Here is a 6,446-nt window from a genome sequence, read left to right on the forward strand (position 1 = left end):
GCTTTCTAAATAATTAATTAATTTAATTAATTTTTTTTTTTTAAAAAAAAATAATCATGTCATGGTAATTTCACACATGGTTTGTTATGAACTTGGACTTTGATATGGACATTTATCAGGCTGAGAGAGTCTAATAAAACATGCTACCTGCCATGAAACACACATGCATGTCTGGATTTTACACTTAAATTCCTAAATTACCGACATGGTGTGAGAGTGTCTTAAGACATGATGTTGCAGATTAATTTTGAGACATCTGAACTATCAACTAGCAACATTTACCTGAGGAAGATTCACTCCACTGGCTTCCTGGACTGGTGCATGCTTCATTGCTCAGGAACCCCTTGCAGTCTAAACTGCTTGACAGCAAGAATGAGTCTTTCTCTAGTTGCTGTCATCTGAAAGAGCAACACTGGACTCAGTATGGCTATAGTAGTTTGCACAACTGGAGTTTTCCAACTCCAAACAGTCTATAATAATCAATCTTATTGTTTTGGGTATTATTAGAATAAGACAAACATGGGTATTCCTGCCAATAAAAAATGCATGCTGTTAAGAGTAGGAACCAAAGGCAATGCTTACCTGAATAATGTCGTCATAATCTGGAAGATCACAGCAAATAGAATGGGGGAGAAAGGGGAGGGGACATGAGTATGGCATTGTGATATTGGTCTGTCTGTTTGAATTTACTTAATTTCACCTAATTCTAAAGCATTTATTTAGTTTGTATCTACAAACATTTTTGTTTGTCTCTGTTTTGACTGAATGCCTTCCTTGGCTCCTTGTCCTTTGCTTTGTTTTGTTTATCTGTGCAAATGAAAGAAAGACATATTGATCCCTTAAAACATTAAACGGCTCATGGCGTGATTGCAGAACAAGCTGAGTAACAGAAAAAGAAAAAAAAACACCAGCAACTGAAAGATGCTGCAGAACAACATTAATTCTTTTTTTTTAGAATGCTTGCTCACTTCCTGTCAGTTGTCTCACCTCTAGATTTTGGGGTGGCAGGCAACATCCTGAAGACAGATTAGATTTACTGCTGCCTGCTGCCTGCAGGAAGGTTGTGGGGGAGGAGTTCACGGCCAGTTCAGTTCAGTTCAGTTCAGTTAAGTTCAAAACATTTAACTTCCTGAGGAAGTACGAATGTTGCTGTCCCTTCTTACAGACTGCATCAGAATTTACCTCAAATTTCAAATATTTATTATATTTAGTATACCTTTGATGAAGGTTTGAGAATGTGGGTGGGATGATTTCCATCTGAAATCAATGACCATATCTTTGGTTTTTGTAACATTTAATTTGAGAAAGCCCTATATGCAAAGCTGAAGGGGATCCAGATTATAAGCAGCAATGAAAATGTTTAAATATGAGGCATTCCATGATAGTAGAAGTGATCAATTAATATTAAATCACTTACAGAAGAGGAAAATGCACAAGGATAGTCCGATTAGTTTAAATATGTTCCAGAGAAGCTTCTCCTCGTCTTTGTGTTATCCACTTGGAGACCTATCTAGATCATCAGAAGCGGCACTACAGACTCACAGAACGGCTGGGCAATGATGTATGCCCACTGTAAAACATATTAAACAAAGTTAAATCATATTGACTAAGAATCCTGTTTTTCAAAGTAAAAGTTAAAGCATTTTCCTATATAATTATCACTTAACAGATTCTTACCATTGTAAGTTCATGCATATCATGTTGTTTTCTTATATGAAGTATGCATATTTTGAATAGAAGTAGAAAAGAAGATCACTGCAGGTAACACCAATTATTCGTAAACCAGCTAAATAAATATCCTTCAATTAAAGTGACTGCAGTGTAAACATCTGATCTAATCTCTGCAGATTAGCAGTTAATTCCCTCCTGTATATTATTATCATATTCTAAATGGGATCTGAAGACTACTGGATCAAATGCTAAAATTAAGTTAAGATAGATATCTTTTACAGCGTGTCCGCGCATGCGCCGCAGTCCCCTCAGTCCTGACTGTAGGGAAACATAATGGCAGTTCTTGCACGTGGCCAGGACTGGGTTCTGACCTTCAGATCTGAAGGAACTGACTCGTCTGTCAATTTCATGTTGTTTATATCTTGCACGTGACAATTCTGCAGACCCACTTATTAAAAGTTGAATTGCAGTGTGTGTGTACATTTATAAATCAAACCACACAAGGTTTTTTTTCTCTTTTTTGTTGAACTGTCATTGGTTGACATTTTGGCTCCTCTCCAGCTTCCGTGTTTGTTTTCTTCTCGTTCTTTTCTCACACAAGAAATATTAACACTCCTAAGAATCACCTGCCAAAGCATGACACAGTTATTTGTAAAGTAATACAGCAATGACAAAGGGACGCACATGTAACAGAGTCAAATTTACAACAGTATTATGTAGTATTATAATTACACAAAATTTGTTTTAATAGTGATAACCTGACATGTCTGGCCTCCTGAGCCAATATGTGGAACGTTTGAGACGTTTCTGTATCCCGACGTTCACTTTCTTGGGTCCCCCCTATAAATGTGTGTCACGCTGTTGCCTCTCCCCTTTTCCTGTTGTACTCCTTGGGAGAGGTAAGCGACACTGTGGTCACAGAAAGTTCCATGTTTTAGCCTCTGTTAAACTACATTTATAAGTTTACTTGCTTGCTTAAACTTATTGTGTAGTACGCTAACATATTTCTGTGTCATTTCATTTGTGTAGGAGCTCACGTTGATAATGATTGACCGGAGGATTTTGTTGTTATTTACACCTTTTGTCAGAATAAACGGAGATCGCCTCCAAAGATATCCTGGTCTGGGCCTCTTCATCAAAACACAACGCACACAACGCTAGAAACAAACCGGTTACACACACAACAAAGCCAGTCAACAAATGATTTATTAAGGAAAAAATACTTAAACTAAAATAACAGTAGTATGTGAAATCACTAGGATCAGTGGTGTAAGTGAGTGCGTGAGTGGAGAAGTGTATGAGTGCTGTGTTTTAATAAGATGCAGCAACACAATCGAACCATCAAACCCAAAAACCAGATAGTTGTCTCAGGGAGGAGAGAAAGAGTACTGAGGGTTTTTAAAGGCGCATGGCACACAGGCCTCAGGTGTGTCCAATTTGCTGACGACCCTCTGCCACGCCCACTTAAAGTACCTGCACAGAAAACAAGACAAGCCACACAACCAGGAACAGGAAAACAAGGTGGAGTGGGTTGTCACACAATCATTAAATCATTTTGGACTTGGGAGAAAAGGAACAGAGATGGAAAAAAGAGGGACAAGATAAACAAAGGAGGTGAAAGGAGTGCTAGACATATGCATACAACAGACATTAAGTTTCTATGATTGACACAGACACTCCTCAAGCCAATCACACACAGATTACAGCATCACTGCAGGTTTCAAGGTTTTTATCAAGTGGTTTTAAAGTTTAGCACCCCCCTCAGTCCAGTAAGTGAACTTTGAGTTCGACAAGACAGTGACTGTGCACCATCCTGACCTGTTGCAGTTGAGTTTACAATTTCTTCTTTTAAAATTCTACACTGTACAAATACTCCATTACAAGTTTTGCCTTTAAAATTAGTATTATTAGTACTAGTATTTTCAGTAAAAGTATAGCAATTTTATACTTTTTTTGTTTTGTTTTAAAAGGTAAATGGTAATTCTGATATAATAAATTATATCATTAATGCTGATGCAACAATATGTAAGCAGCACTTTACTGCTGTAGCTGCTGAGGAACTAGTTCAAACTACTTAATAACTATATAAGTTTATTTGACACAATGTCCAAAAGGGTCACAAGATAAAATTGAGTCCTGATGGCTTGCCTGGTGTGCCAGGGCTGAGTTCTTGCTGCACAATTAAATTAATTTATTTTTCAGACTTTTCTCTGATTCTTTTTTTCTTTTCTTTTTTTTGCATGAAAAGTTTTTACCTCTTGGGACCCCAAATAGTTATTTAAATGAAACAATGTGACAAGTTTATAGGGTAAATCACTCTCTAAGAGTTCACAAGCCAAATTATTATTATTATTTAAAAAGCTTATCAAATGTTTTTATGTAAAATGTTAATCTTAGAGACTAAATACAGTGGGGGAAAGAGTATGATCTCTTACTCTAGATTGTAGATATACAAGTATCCTTGTACTCAAAAGGGAGGGAGATCAAGTATAACCCCAGCGCATAAAGATTGCTGTAAATATGAACACCTTAAAGATGTGTTTATGGATGTCTTTTCATCAAAACATAAAAACAGTTTGGGAACTCCTTTCTTTTCAAAAAGTTCAATTATTGATTGAAGCTTCTGATGCAAACATGGACTAAAAGAGGATGAGAGTGGCTGTAACAGAACATGCAAACAGGTAACGGTACTGTTCTCCAGGCAGCTTTTGTTTCTTGTCATCAGAAACATACTGAGACAGTAACTCAGTTTCCTTTTCATGTTTTTCTCATAACTGTTAGTGTTTTTACAATGTATCATGCTATAATGCAAATTACATTTGTTTGTTTTATATGTTTGTTTCATTTTTATGTTTCTGCACATTCACATTTCCTGTTGGATTTAATCCATGTCTTCTTGTTTGCTGTTTTTGTTTTTTTGTGTGTCTATATGTTGACAGAACAAAACCAAACGTAACCAAGTCAATTTAGGAGACTACAACACTTGCTCCCTCTTCTGCTTCTTCTGTGTAACTTCTGTTAGTCTGAGACTTATTGGTTATTCCCTAACCTTAGGGAACTGGACCTCAGTGAACCACCAGGGTTTAGATATTGAGATGGTGACAACTTACACATACCTGGGGTGCTCACCTTAACCATAAACTGGACTGGTCCAGCAACACTGATGTCCAAGAAGGGCCAAAGTCATCTTCATCTGCTGAGGAGACTGAGGTTCTTTGGTGTGTGCAGGACACTGTCATTCTACGACACCGTGGTGGCATCTGCTACCCTCTATGCAGTAGTCTGTTGGGGAGCTGGAAGCACAGAGAGGGACAGAAAAAGAACAAACTGGTTAAGAGGACTAGTTCGGTCCTTCACTGCCCTCTAGACTCCATAGAGGAGGTGGGTGAGAGGAGGATGTTAGCCAAGCTGACATTAATCATGAACAACACCACATTAATACTAGACCTATACTGTATATTCATAGCCCTATGTCTATAGCCTATATTTCCACTAATCTATACTGCTGTATATATTTTAACCCTGTGCAATAATTTATTCTTACACCATGCCACTTCCTCCTGCTGTGACTTCTGCAATGTTCCATATCAATCACATCTGTATATAAAAAAGCTGTATATAGTGTACATACAACTCTCATTTAATTGATCTTATCTTGTCAGTGTATAATCACCTGAATGTAGTAATCATTATGTTTTCATTACCTTAAAATTAGTCTTTTTTATCTACAGACACAACAGGTGGCCTTTTATGGAGTCTGCCTGTCTGTTGAACCACCATGTAAAATATTGTGCAGTTGATACCTCAGCTATCAAACAATTGTATTTAACTTGAGTAATTCATTTTCTGCTGTAATTCTACTCCACTACAATACAAAGGTAAATGTTGCATTCCACTACATTTATTTGGTAACCTTGATTAATAGTTACTTTGCAGATTCAGATTAATAGTACAAAATGTATTCAACAAATACATACATTTGCTACCCAGCAGTCTGTAAATGAAATAAAATAGTTCCACCTTTTTTTTCACCTTTATATTATAAAAAAAACTCTGATGTAATATTAATAGGAAATAATCTGCTCAGAATTCATCCAGATCTCTCCTTTTGCACAAACTTCCTGCAGTTATTGCGTTGACTATTTATGTTAATTGTTATGCATTGGATATAATATGAAATATATATAAAATATGTCACTATAGTTGGGGGTTGTCAGTTTACTCAGTGATACAAAAAGGGGGTCCTTTAAGGAAGGAAAAAGGTTGGAGACTACTGCTCTATAGTTACAAAGGGGCTAATCATGCCTTTTTATTGTTTAGTTTAACATTTAGGGGTCCAAGCAGCAATGCTGCTAGAACCCTAAGGTGGAGGATTCAAATCCTCAGGTGGCAGATGTGGTGATTCTATAGCCTATGTGTTTTCAAGTGCTTCTGTTGAAGGACCATGGGGGAAAAAGGTAACCATATACACTCTGATATTATCTTTTAATTATTATAATAATAATAATTATAAATAACATGAATCAGCATTTTAGCACATGTTGCTTTCTATACCCACACATCATCTGAGTAACATATATTTACATAGTTTTAGTTATATAATCACTGAACTTAGGTTTGCATTTGCTATTCCTTCAGAGGTTTTCCAATATATCCACCTTTTTACATTTATCTTTCAGTCTAACAGAGGTAGGAAAATCAAGGATCAAGATCAAGGTGAGACACATGGAAATAAAATTTCAATAATTCTCAGTAAAAAAGTAATCCTTCATCAG

This window comes from Dicentrarchus labrax, unplaced genomic scaffold, assembly GCF_905237075.1.
Source record: "Dicentrarchus labrax unplaced genomic scaffold, dlabrax2021, whole genome shotgun sequence".
Taxonomy (NCBI): Eukaryota; Metazoa; Chordata; class Actinopteri; family Moronidae; genus Dicentrarchus; species Dicentrarchus labrax.